At 45.4% G+C, this 12,716-nt stretch overlaps 2 non-coding genes across 2 annotated transcripts; one reads left to right on the forward strand and one right to left on the reverse strand.

The window, feature by feature from the left end:
* Positions 1-3,126: 3,126 nt before the first annotated feature.
* LOC119802410 lies at positions 3,127-3,233 on the reverse strand. The gene has a single exon (XR_005283422.1). It is a non-coding gene; the product is annotated as a U6 spliceosomal RNA (small nuclear RNA).
* Positions 3,234-12,308: 9,075 nt separating this feature from the next.
* LOC119802420 lies at positions 12,309-12,410 on the forward strand. Its single transcript, XR_005283431.1, has one exon. It is a non-coding gene; the product is annotated as a U6 spliceosomal RNA (small nuclear RNA).
* The last annotated feature ends 306 nt before the right edge of the window (positions 12,411-12,716 follow it).

Here is a 12,716-nt window from a genome sequence, read left to right on the forward strand (position 1 = left end):
ACATAGCAGCAGCCAGGCAACCCTCAGATTGCAAAATTTTCTTCTAAACCTTTAACCATTCTCAGGGAATCCCAATATGCATGAGGTGGACTCCACTCACCAAACAGGCAGCGTACCATCCCATAATACTGATGACATGACTGTTTTATGATCTAGTAAGGGGAAGGCTTTTATTGTAGGAGAGAGAGAGAGAGAGAGAGAGAGAGAGAGAGAGAGAGAGAGAGAGAGAGAGAGAGAGAGAGACTGGCTAGAGGCATCTGGAAGAGTCCAGAGCAGAGAGAGAAACAAGAAGATTGGACATGGCCAGCAGACTGAACCTGACCACGAGAGAAGCAGGGGCAAAGCAGAAAGAGAGAGTGGGAGAGCAGAGAGAGAGAGGGTGAGAGACTGAGAGAGAGAGCATAGCTGAAATAGCAGGGTTATAAGGAGAATGAAGTAGCTAGGGTTAGCGAAGCCTGTTAGCTGGCGAGTTTAGGGTAGGGGAGGAGGTAAGAAGAGCTAGGATGCTAACATGGATATGTGTAACGGGCTCTTGTGATACTGGGGGAGCCCAAAGCCCAGCATGCACTTTGGTATACTACTAGTCACCAGGCATTTGTTCCTTTTGCCTTTTGGAATTTGGGGAAACAGAATTTCCTTTGGACCTGACAAATATCACATAGGCAAAGACTGCCATCCTGGAATCCCTTCCACAAATACTCCAACTGGTGATGATGGCTCAGCTTTAGCTGTGCATCTCCCTACCCATAGCAAGAACCACGCAACTGGGGCTATAGCAGAAAGGCACACTGACACACCATACAGGAAAGGTCGGCGTTTTGTTATCTCCTCCTCTAATGCTCCCGTCAGGCCTCAGTTGCATGCATGGATAACTAGAGCCAGAATCACCCACTCACTCCTCCCAACTCATCTTTGGATCTATTTGCCCCTGCTTCACTGCCAAGTGCTGTGTCCTAGACTTTTCCTGGAAAGACAGGGCATAAACAAATCTGCCAACCCTAAAAGAGAGCCCACAAAAGACCAAAGAAATGACTGTACCAGCCGGACCTGATGGATTTACCTGCTGAAACAGTCTACCTGAGCTAATGGGAGAAGAGGAACACACACACACACACACACACACACACACACACACACACACACACACAAATCCCACACTAGCTCAGAATTGAGTATAATAAAACTTTTTATTTAGGGGTAGACTCATAGATCAAATCCTCTGCTCCAACAGGGAACAGCAACTAAATCCATTGGCTGGAAAAGAGAGACTGGACACATGCTTTACATCAGAATAAATAGTATATGAGGCCACTCCCAAATGGGCAGGTAACTTAAAGGCTACTGGCTTTAGGAATTCCTACAGCAAAGGGGAGCTCACCAACATCAGCTGGACTGGGAAGAAACAAGCACAGGATGAAACTAGTCCCTCTGAATGTGGTTGACAGTTGCATGACTGGGGCAGACTGAGAGGCTACTGGCAGTGGCACTAGGATTTATTCCTATTGCTTGTACTGGCTTTTTGGGAACCTATTTTCTTTGGATGGATACTTTGTTCAGCCTTGATGTAGTAGGGAGGGCCTTGGACCTTCCCCAAAGCAATGTGCCTTACCCTCTCTGAGGATTGGCTGGGGGTGGGCTGGGAGGGTATGTAGAGGGAATGGGAGGAGTGGAGGGAGTGGGAACTTGGATTGGTATTCATAATGAAAAAAGTTTGTTTTCTTTGTTTTTTTTTTAAAATAATAAATCTTAAAAAACCTCCTTCCACATGACAAACCAAGCTAATAAATCACAAGCAATATAACCCATAAGGGTATATGGGGGAAAGGTTCCTTCCCCTCTGTTTGGGGGCAGCCATGAGGTAAGCCAACATGGGTTCAAAGAAGAACATTTAGGAACTATAGGGAGGAAACAGGGGAGATGCTTGGACTTGACATTGGCCAGTTGCAGAAGCCAAAAGACCACAGAATCCTATTGCTATTCTTGTGTGCAGCTTGGGGAAGGAGCACAAGGCCCAGCTTCAATGTTACTGCTAATATAAACAGTGCCTGTAAATCACATCTTGAGCAGCTTAGTTTAGACAGCCCCAAAATATCAGTGTTGTAGTTATTGCTGCTGCTGTAAAAGCGTGCAAACAGGTCGGGATGTAATTCCTTTATCTGTGTGGGGTGTTATGTTTCGCCAGTAAAAGACTGACTGGCAATGACTCAGTGCCTAAGAGTGCATGCTGGAGAGACGGCTCAGCTATTAACACGAACTGCTCTTCCAGAGGACCCATGTTCGATTCCCAGCACCCACATGGAAGCTCATGCAACTATCTGTAACTCCAGTTCTAGGGGAGCTGACACCCCCACACATGCAGGGAAACACCAATGCACATAAATTAAAAAGAAGTACATGCTCTTACAGAGGATGGATTTCAGTTCCCAGCACCCATGTCAGGTAGCTCACAACCACCTGTAATTCCAGTTATGGAGAACCCAACTCTCTCTTCTGGACTCTGTGAGCAACTACCCTCATATGCAAACAAAATTATACTACTAATAAAATTAAAAGGACAGCAAATAAATCCTATAAAAGTTCAGGGCCCTACCTCTTTGATGTTTCAAGGTGTCCAGAGATGTGGGGCACACTGAGAAATCCTTTCTATGGAGAAGGGATGTGGCATCACCGCCCACAATCCACCACAAAGAAATACAGCATGTGACAAGACCACATTTAGGCACATTGCACCAAGCTATGAAAATCCATAATACTCACCTGCTTTCAGTGAACCCCAAGACAGGGACAAGCTGCTGCAGCATCTGAGCCAGGAAGTCCAGCATCACAGGATGTATGTATGCCGCAAAGGTGTTGTTTGGAGACCCCAACTTGCAGAGAAAGCACTGCTGGTTTTGGAAGAAGCCCACACTATCACCATTCTTCATTTGAAAAGCCATTTTTAGCTCATCTATTCCTGATAGAAGTAAAACATCACACGTGGGGACAATAAATGACTAGGCGTCCTGAACTATCCATCATAAACCAGCTACTGTAACTGAAAACTGGGCACACTCACCAGTGATCCATTATAAAACAGGAGGAACAATTAGACAACCCTGGTAGGGCCCCCAAATACTCTTTTTTTTAAAAAAAATGGAAGGCTTCATGAATTTGTGTGTCATCCATGTGCAGGGGCCATGCTAATCTTCTCTGCATCGTTCCAATTTTAGTATATGTGCTGCCGAAGTGAGTACCAGAAGTACACACAAGCTAATGTGTAGACTGTGGCTTGTCAGGAGTTGATGCAGATTCAGAAATACTCCAACTTAAAACAGAGTCACTATAGGCATTTTCCATACCAGTTGGAATGGAAAAAGGAAACAGCTGAAGAACAAACCCCATAGCTGTTCCCATCCTCCAGGTGGAAAGCTTCAGGAGCTCAGAACTCCCCACAGGACGCGTAATAATTTGGGATACTGCTACTTCATTCCTGCGCAGCTCCACGTTTCAAGGGTGCAGCGCCCCCAGACATCCTGTCCTTTCATTGAGAGTTTGCCCTTTCAGGTGTCCTCCACACACCCAGTGACACTGGACAGCCTGGCTCAGATGCTGCAGTTTGTCCTTGTCTCGGGGTTCACTGAAAGCAGGTGAGTATTATGGGTTTCAGAGTTTGGTGCATTGTGCTCCAATGGTTACATGCCATGGAATTTAAGGTGGATGGAAGGTGTACTCCAAGGCCAAAGTATTTCATGGCTGGTGTATGTGTTGAAACCTCTGTCATCGGTTGTGGCTTGAATCTGAAATGCCAGTTTTGAACGTTTGCCCCCTCGCTGGTGGTGCTGTTTTTGGGAACCTGTGGAGCCTGTAGGAAATAGAGCCACCCTGCTAGAAGCAATCAAAGGAAAGGGCTTTGGGGGTTACACCTGCTGTGGGCTCTTGCCCTGAACTCTGGGGTCTCCACCACGTGTGTCTCATGCCATCAACTGAGCTGCGGTACCATGCTCTCTGTGCGCTGATGGATGGGACCCTCAGGAACCATAAACCATCATAAGTCTTCCCTGAAGTCAATTCACTCAGGCTTTGTGGTCACAGCAACGTCATAAAATTAACAGACCCTGCCAGCACTCTTCCATGCAAGCCATGCTAACTGAACAGGGGGGCTCTGCACTGAATGTAGCCAAGCCCTGATATTTCCTTCACATACTATAGAGGAAAGAATTTATTTTGTTTTTAATGTGTGTGGGTATGTTGTCTGCAGGAATGTCTGTGCCTCGTGCATGTGTCTGCTGCCCACAGAGGACAGAAGAAAGCATCAGATTCTCTGGAACTGGAGTTATGTATGGTTGTGAGCTGCCATGTGGTTACTGGGAGAAAACCCAGGTCCTCTGGAAGAGCAGCCAGTGCTCTTATCTGCCATCACCGCAGACAAAGAGGAAAGAACTTAAGGCATGTAAGAGAGGGACATGGGAATGGATTTTTCATGTGTTGCTAACCTAGGCATTAAATTCTGACTTTATTTCCCCAGATGGGGCCAGAGAAAAGCATTGGTAAAAGAAGAAGAGTTACTGCCCATACTGCCTTAGTGACCATTTCCTGTGATTGTAGCTTCTACTGGAGAAGCAATGTAATGCTATTGGCCTTCTAATCAATGAAGGTGGAAGGATATAGACCCAGAATAAGCTACCAACACTTCATGGCCCAGAGTATCTAGAGGGAAAGTGGCTACCATTGTCAAAAGCAGCAGGCCTGATACAAAAATGACCCAACTTCAGGATGGAAGCTAATCCAAGGATGCTATTAGGCTGGCAAGGTCTGGAAGGGCATGAGCTATGACTGTGTGTCCAAGCTGCTATGGTTTGAGTGACGGATGTCTCCCAAAGGCCCATATGTTGAAGGGCTTGGTCTCTAGGGTGGTGCTACTGGGGGGAGGTGGTAGGTCCTTAGGGCCCTAGGAGCATGATGTCAGATGGGCCCTTCCTGTTACCCTTTGCTTCTTGGCCATGAAATAAACTGTTTTCTGTGCCCTGTGCAACCTGCTGTGACTGTCTTAACAACAATGCCAGAGGCCCTAAAATCTATGGGTTCTTTCAATCAACCTTGTAGTTGGTGAGCTAGAATACTCCTTTCTCCTTAGTAGTCAATTATCTTGGGAGTTCTGTGACAGCGGTAGGAAGGGGATCCACACTTAAACTAGCTGTTTAACTTCCTCAGTCCTTAAGTGTTAGCCGAAGACATGAAAAACAGGGCACATTTACTCGTAAGACAGCAGTCAGAAGGAACAGGAGCATGCTTGCATTGGTGGCCCTTGTTTTCAAGTCCCAAAGGCTTATGTGAAGAGGCCACTGACATGCTTCAGGTACAGTGGGCATGCTTAGAATTTCCAGTCTCCTCTAGAGAACCATAAGCTCACCTGGAGGCAGACTTTGTCTCTTCTTACAGCCTTGGTTAGGAAAAGATGTGCTTCCTGCCTGAGGCTGTTTATAAGCACCCTTGAAAAGACACTCTAGAATAAAAGTTGTTAGAAACCATGTACCATTGTCCTTGGGAATTGTCTCTCAATAGGAATTAAATGACCTTAACTGGTCACATAACCCAGTGTAAAACTAACTATAAACCATTTTTAACAGTGACTATATCCTGTACCAGTGTTACACCAATCTCTATTCCTAACCCTAATCATATGAACCTTAAGTTTAATGCTGCCATAGCTCCATTTTAAAGTTTATATCTAATCCTATTTCTAACTCCAGCCAAAGTCTAAACCTAACCGTAACTAAAATCCTAGCAGGAATACTAAAGAAAAGCTCACAAATATTAAAAAAAAATTAAACTCAAAGCTAGACTTGTTTCACCTCTGTCTATCTGTCTGTCTCTGTCTCTCTCTCTGACACACACACACACACACACACACGCACACACACACACTACAGTGGGATCACAGAGGGCCGACTTGAGTCAATCTGGCAAAGCTGCTTACTTGCTCTCTACTCTTTAAGACAGCACATAAACCAAAAGTCATTTTAATAAAAGTGAGGCTACATAAGCTTAAAGAAGAGCTGAGAGACAATCTCAAAGGTGCAGTCCCCTCAAACTTGCTAAAGAAACCATAACAGGGTAAAGAAAAAACAGTCATACTTTTTGTTACTGTCCAACAACTTTTTTGAATAACACTAATTGCCAAAGAATCCTGAACTTCTGACTAATTCATTTAGGAGTCCAGATAAAAACAAATGATAAATTAAATCTAGTGCATAGAGAGAGTTCAGTGAGGGACTGTTTACAGCAGGTGTCAGCAAGGAGCATAGAAGGCACATGGAGTAGTTGTGTACCGTGTCACTAGAACATGGAGTGAGGCCGGCTGTGTGCAGAGCACTGACTTGTGCTGGACTTACCCACCGGCAGAGTGGAAACAGGTCTTTCTCCGATCTTTTCCACCCACTCTGGCTCTTGGCTGGTGAGATCTAGTAGAAGCCAGAGGACAAGGGAGCTTGCTTATGGGCCTGGAGCATGGCAGAGAAGGGAAGAGGTTGGATTTGGCATGTCAAATGGAAGGAACCCTACCCAACCCAGCAAAGCCAAGAGTATTAGAAGTAATCCCTCACCTCCAGTATTCCAACTCCGTACTGCTTCCATTACTGGCTAATTGCTTTAGAACTATTCTTATGGGAAGGAATGAATTAGAAACCAGGTGTTTGGGACAGAATTCCGCCTATATTTATATTACACAGTGATGTTTACTTTTATTCACACCTGTATAAATATCAGTGGTTTACATTTTACTTGCTAGTGTCTTCTGAAATTGATCGAGGCACCACCATCCTCATTCCCGTTTTATCCAAAGAGAATACAGTCTGTTATAATGTTTTAATATGCCCTGATTTGCATGTGACCACTGAACCAACCTGATGTGGACTTTACCCAATTATTTCAGCCATCTTCACATTTGATTCTCATCATCGTGTCTTCATTGAACTGAATGATCATAGACACCGGTAAGAGGACTTTCCCTCTGTGGGATGGGCTCAGCTTTGCATAAATGCTCACCTTGAATAGAAATGTCGGCCTCAAAAACCAGCTGAAAATCACGGGAAGGGTGCTGCTGACCCACTCAAATTCATTAAATTTGAATTTTCGGTTGCACTGTCATGGGCATTTTAAAAAAGTGCGATACGATGTGACAGGTGTCTTGAAATCAGGGCCGTGTGTCTCTGGAAGAGCAAATGGGTGACAATCTCTAGATCTGAAGTTTACAGGAACACTGAGTCAACGGCATTGCTGTGAGGTGAGAGCTGTATCTGTGCCTCATGCGTTGAGAGAGAGAGAGCAAGAGTGAGAGAGAGAAAAAGAGAGAGAGGGAGAGAGAGGGAGGGAGGGAGGGAGGGAGGGTGGGAGGGAGAGAGAGAACAAATTTTGACCTTGATAGTTAGTTGACTTTTGTGCAATAATAGGTAATATCCAAGAAAGCTTGATGGCCTAGTTTCTTTCCAATAATAGTTAATCTCTAATATTTCTAATAATGAGCTCTTGTTATATTATTACATATTGCATTATTTATATATTGTATTTATTCAGGATTTAAAGAATTTTAGCTTTGGGAAGAGACTGTAGTTTTCATAACCAGATTATTTTAAGGTTGGGAAATTTAATTTTTTTAGTCTGTGTGTGTGTGTGTGTGTGTGTGTACCATTTTTTTTTCTGACAAGGTTTCTCTGTAGCTTTGGAGCCTTTCTGAAACTTGCTCTGTAGACCAGGCTGGTTTTGAACTCACAGAGATCTGCTTGTCTCTGCCTTTCGAGTGCTCGGATTAAAGGCATGTATAACCACTGCTGACATGTATACCAAGTCTTAAAGACTTGTTTAGGGGTGGAGTAGCTAGCTGGGTGGGTAGGTAATGGGCTCGCAGTGCAAATGCAAGGACCTGAGTTCAGGTCCCTGAACATACATAAAGATGAACGTGGTAGCATTGGCCTAACCCCAGGGCTCTTATGTGAGACGAGAGAACAGGCAGCGGAATCTCCAGAAGGCTGGGGACCAGTTAGCCTGGCACTCAGGATGCACAGAGCAAGAAGCCCTTACTCACACAGGTGGGCAGTAGGACTGGAGAGAAGAATCAGTAATTAAGAGTCTGTTCTGCTCTTGTGGAGGACCCCAAGTTCTGTTCCCAGCCCTCATGTCAGGTAGGTTGATGTTCTATCTCCAGATCCAGGGCATCCAATGTCCTCTTGTGATCTGCTTGTACCCACAATCACAAACACACACATGTGCACATACTAAAATAAATTTTTTGAAAAGGTGGGTGTCAAAGATTGTCATTGAGGCTATACTCTGACCTACACATGCCTGACTTACACTCAGGTACAGGGGTACAGGTCACACACAGACCTGTGTAACCTACCAGCGGGTCAGCTATTCAGGGTCTCTGAAGAGGCGCTATCTGGAAGAGACATGGGGGGAGAGAAGAACAAGACCAAGCAGGGTACAATTGTCAAGGTCTCAGTTTATTGAAGCAGGCTTTTCGTCTTAAGTAGTCGTTCAGAGAGGGACTGTGGGCAGAGAGAGGGTGGCTTTGGCAGCTATGCGGGGTAGTTGCAAGGTCAGTGGTTAGAACACCTGAAGTTAGTGATAAGCAAGGAACAATGTGGGCACTCTATGATGCCTTTGAGTCTCTAAGATTAACCCTCAATGTTTCAGTTAACTTTAAGTTTTCTGTCCCAAGGCTACTTCAAGGCCCTGTGAGAAAGGAGAGGCCTGAAATGGCTCCTGACAGACCTGTACATGAGTACAGGTCACACACAGACCTGCACATGCCTGACTCACCTTTGACTCCCAACTCCTTTATGACACAGTTGTGACTCAGAATCTTACTGGCTGGCGTAGACTAGCACAAATGTTACTAATGTTCTATGTCAATATTCTACCCAATGAACCAGAGTTTAAAGGGCTGGGGCTGTGTCAGGCAAACCCAGTTTTACTCATACTGGCATGACTTATCCTGGCACGCACAGTGTTTGATAATTAAATTTTAAGAGGAATATAAGAATTTCCAAGACTGTGTTCCATTTCCCCTGAGTTTTCTTTCAGATACAAAGCTCTTGATTTTAGTGTCAACATTACTGTTGGTTGGTATGAAATATGGAACTGTGCTAAGGTAAATGTACCTAAGAGTGATCGCACAGTTTTCTGTACATAAGATATTTATTCAGAACTGGAGAGATGGCTCAGCAGTTAAGAGCACTGACTGCTCTCTTCCAGAAGACTTGGGTTCAATTCCCAGCACCCACAATGTCTGTAATTCCAATTCCAGTGGATCCAACACCCTCACACAGACATATTTGCAGGCAAAACATCAATGCACATAAAAATAAATTCTAAAAAAAGAAAAGAAAAAACAAAAGTAGATTATGCTTTATGAATGGTTCTGGATATAGCAGGACAGAGATGAGCTTGAATGAGATTTAGAACGAGGGAGGAGGTGACTCTCAGGTCACCATGGTTAGAATGGTAGGTAGACTTCTAACTGGTCCTGAATTCTCCTCCTCGTCTTCTTTGACTGGGTTTCTCTGTGTAGACCTGGCTGCCCTGGAACTCACTCTGTAGACCAGGCTGGCCTTGAACTCATAGAGATCCTATTGCCTCTGTCTCCCAAGTGCTGGGATTAAAGGTGTGTGCCACCACTGCCTGGTATTCTGTGTTCTTCTGTGTTGTTTACGGCTTATCTTCCTGAGTGAATGAACTGTTGCTTACCAAAACAAAGAAGCAGATCTTCCTTCTTGCCCAGGCAGATCCTTGGTGGCAGAACGCAGAGGAAACGCCCTGTAGCCCACAGCCAGCTACAGGTCGAGCTTGCCTTCACAGCCCGCAGGAGTAGCTGGGTACTATTGACTCCTTAGACTGCCCCGCAAGCTGTAAGAGCCCCTCATGCCAGCTCTTAGGATTGGTTTGTGACTCTTTCTCAGACCCTCTGAAGTTAGTTCACTTCCTTAGCTATCGCCATGTGTGCAAAGTCTAATTGCTATAATCAGTCTCTGCTCCTCTAGAACTCTGGTGGCTCTGCTCTTGTGACAGAGCCCTGACCATGACCACTAGTTCTCTACCCTTCTCTCCGCCAGTTCTCGACCTTCTCTCCTCTAGTTCTCGACTCTTCTCTCAAGCTGAAATCGGAGCAGTCTTTCCTCTTTCTAGATATTTTGCATTCCTGTAGTGAAAAGAACCCAAACAAATGGGAATAGTAAGATAACACTATAAAATGTGTGTGTGTGTGTGTGTGTGTGTGCGCGCGCGCGCGCACACACACACACACACACACACAGGTGCTCACGGGCTTGCTCAATCACCACTGCACAGTTATGGAGTTCAGAGGATGACTTGCACGAATTGTTCTTTCTTCCCATCATGTGGGTTCTGGGGATCAAACTCAGGTCATCAGGTTTGGCAGCAAGTCCCTTTCCTGCTGAGTCACCTCACCAGCTCATGCTTGTATCAGTTTTCTGTTCCTGGTGACACATTACCAGAAACTTGGTGGCTTGAGGAACCCTGCTCTGGCTATGCAGTTTCTGTAGGACAGTTGTCTGGGCATGGCATGGTTAGAGTCTCTGCACTGGCATTTTTAGGTGGAGCTTTTCTGTCCCAACTGCCAATTCCTAAATAGTCTTTATAAATGCTTGGCCGATAGCTCAGGCTGCTAGTTAACTCTTACACTTAAATTAACCCATATTTCTTATCTACGTTTCATCACGTGGCTCAAGGATTCATTTTCTACACGTCCTGGTTCCTTGGTGACTGGTGTCTCTTCTGACTCCACCCTTCTCCTCCCTGAGTCCTCTGCGTCCCGCTGTTCCACCTATAATTCCTGCCTGGCTACCAGCTTGTCAGCTTTTTATTAACCAATGAGAGAAATACATATTCACAGTGTGCAGAATGATTATTCTACAGAAGGCCACTTGATAGGTTACAGCCGGAGTATTGGCTAGGACCATGGTTGTGTCTGGATGTGGACATTTGCCACCTTCTCTTTTTTTAGGGACTGAGCTTTCTAAGAAGCTGTGTGAAGCAGAGCCTACATCATAATGGTGCAAACAGCCTGTGCATGGGGGCAGTACGGAGGAGTCCTAAGCTTGAGGTGGCAAACAGAGGAAGCCCTTCAGAACAGTGATTCTAATGAGGACTGCTGGTATAAGCAGGGCACATTGTAGTCAGGACCTAGGAGAAGGGGCTTAGAAGAGTTTCATTTGTAAAGCGCTTGTCATGCCCTGCAAGTGTGAGGACAGAAGTTTAGATCTCTGAATCTATGAGAAAGCTAGGCATGGTGGCACGTGCCTGTGACCTCCGTCCCGGGGAGCCAGAGATAGGCAGACCTCTGGCTCTCTCTGATCAGCCAATCTATCCAAATCAGTGAGTTCCAGGTTTGAGCTCCAGAGAGACTGAGAAAACAAGATGAGTTACAAAGATATAGAATGGGTGGACAGTATGGATGGGATTACCTCCTCCTTACGGAGTGGGTGGGCAGTGTGGACAATGGATTACCTTCTCTTTACAGAGTGGGTGGGCAGTATGGACACAGGATTACCCCCTCCTTACGGAGTGGGTGGGCAATAGGGAGAAGGGATTACCCCCTTCCCTCAGTTCTGAGTTGCTTTTGTCCCCAGAAAGTTGGACCGTGCCACAATTTCGGACCATTTAGAAATCCTAAAGTGTACTTTTAGAGAAATGTCAGTAGTGAGCTGTCCTCATCTTCTTACATCCAAGTCCCCAGATTCTTGCCTGTGAATTCTGGTTCAGCAAAGGAGCCTCCTTTATTCTTCCTTCTCTCCACGATGAGATTCTGGTTGCTTGACCTGCAGACCGTGCCTTCCTATTCCTTAATCATGGTTGGATCTTTATGACCATGGGCCTCTTGTAGACTGTCAGAGGCTTCCTGTGCATGGTAGCTTGAAAGAAAATGGCCTCTATAGGCTCAAAGATCTGAACTTGATCATCAAGAGTGACACTATTTGAAAGGCTTAGGAGGTATGGCCCTGTTGGAGGAAGTGTGTCACTGGGGATGGGCTTTGGTGTAGAACTCTTAGCTACTTCTTTAGTCGGCCTGCCTGTCACCATGCTTCCTGCCATGATGTCAGGGACTAAACCTCTGAAAATGTAAGCAAGTCCCCAATTAAATGCTTTTTAAATAAGAGTTGCCTTGGTCATGATGTCTCTTCACAGCCACAGGACGATGACTAGGACACTTGCTAACCAACCTTGCCTCATGACACTCTCTACTCCACTGCCGTATGAATATGCTAAAACAATCTCTTTATCATGTCATATTTGCCTGTAACAACGTCTCTTTGGTGCTTACTTCTTCAGCACACATCCTAAAACTGTACCAATACAGAGATTAGCATGGCCCTGCACAAGAATGACATGCAAATTTTGAAGTGTTCCCTACATTAAAGAAAAAAGGACTCTCTTCTTTCCACTTGTTGGGTAAAATCTTTATTTCTTACATGGCACTTTCAGACTTCCCTAAGGTGGCCCAGTCTCATATGTACTGTCCCCAGGCCATCTGTCTACTCACAATGACTGCCCCCACTGCACTGGGCTCATCTGGATGTGATGACTGTACCCACTGCACTGGGCTCATCTGGATGTGATGACTGCCCCCACTGCACTGGGCTCATCTGGGTGTGATGGCTGCCCCCACTACACTGGGCTCATCTGGATGTGATGACTGCTCCTACTGCACTGCGCTCATCTGG

The sequence above is a fragment of the Arvicola amphibius genome, chromosome 15 (genome assembly GCF_903992535.2).
Source record: "Arvicola amphibius chromosome 15, mArvAmp1.2, whole genome shotgun sequence".
Taxonomy (NCBI): Eukaryota; Metazoa; Chordata; class Mammalia; order Rodentia; family Cricetidae; genus Arvicola; species Arvicola amphibius.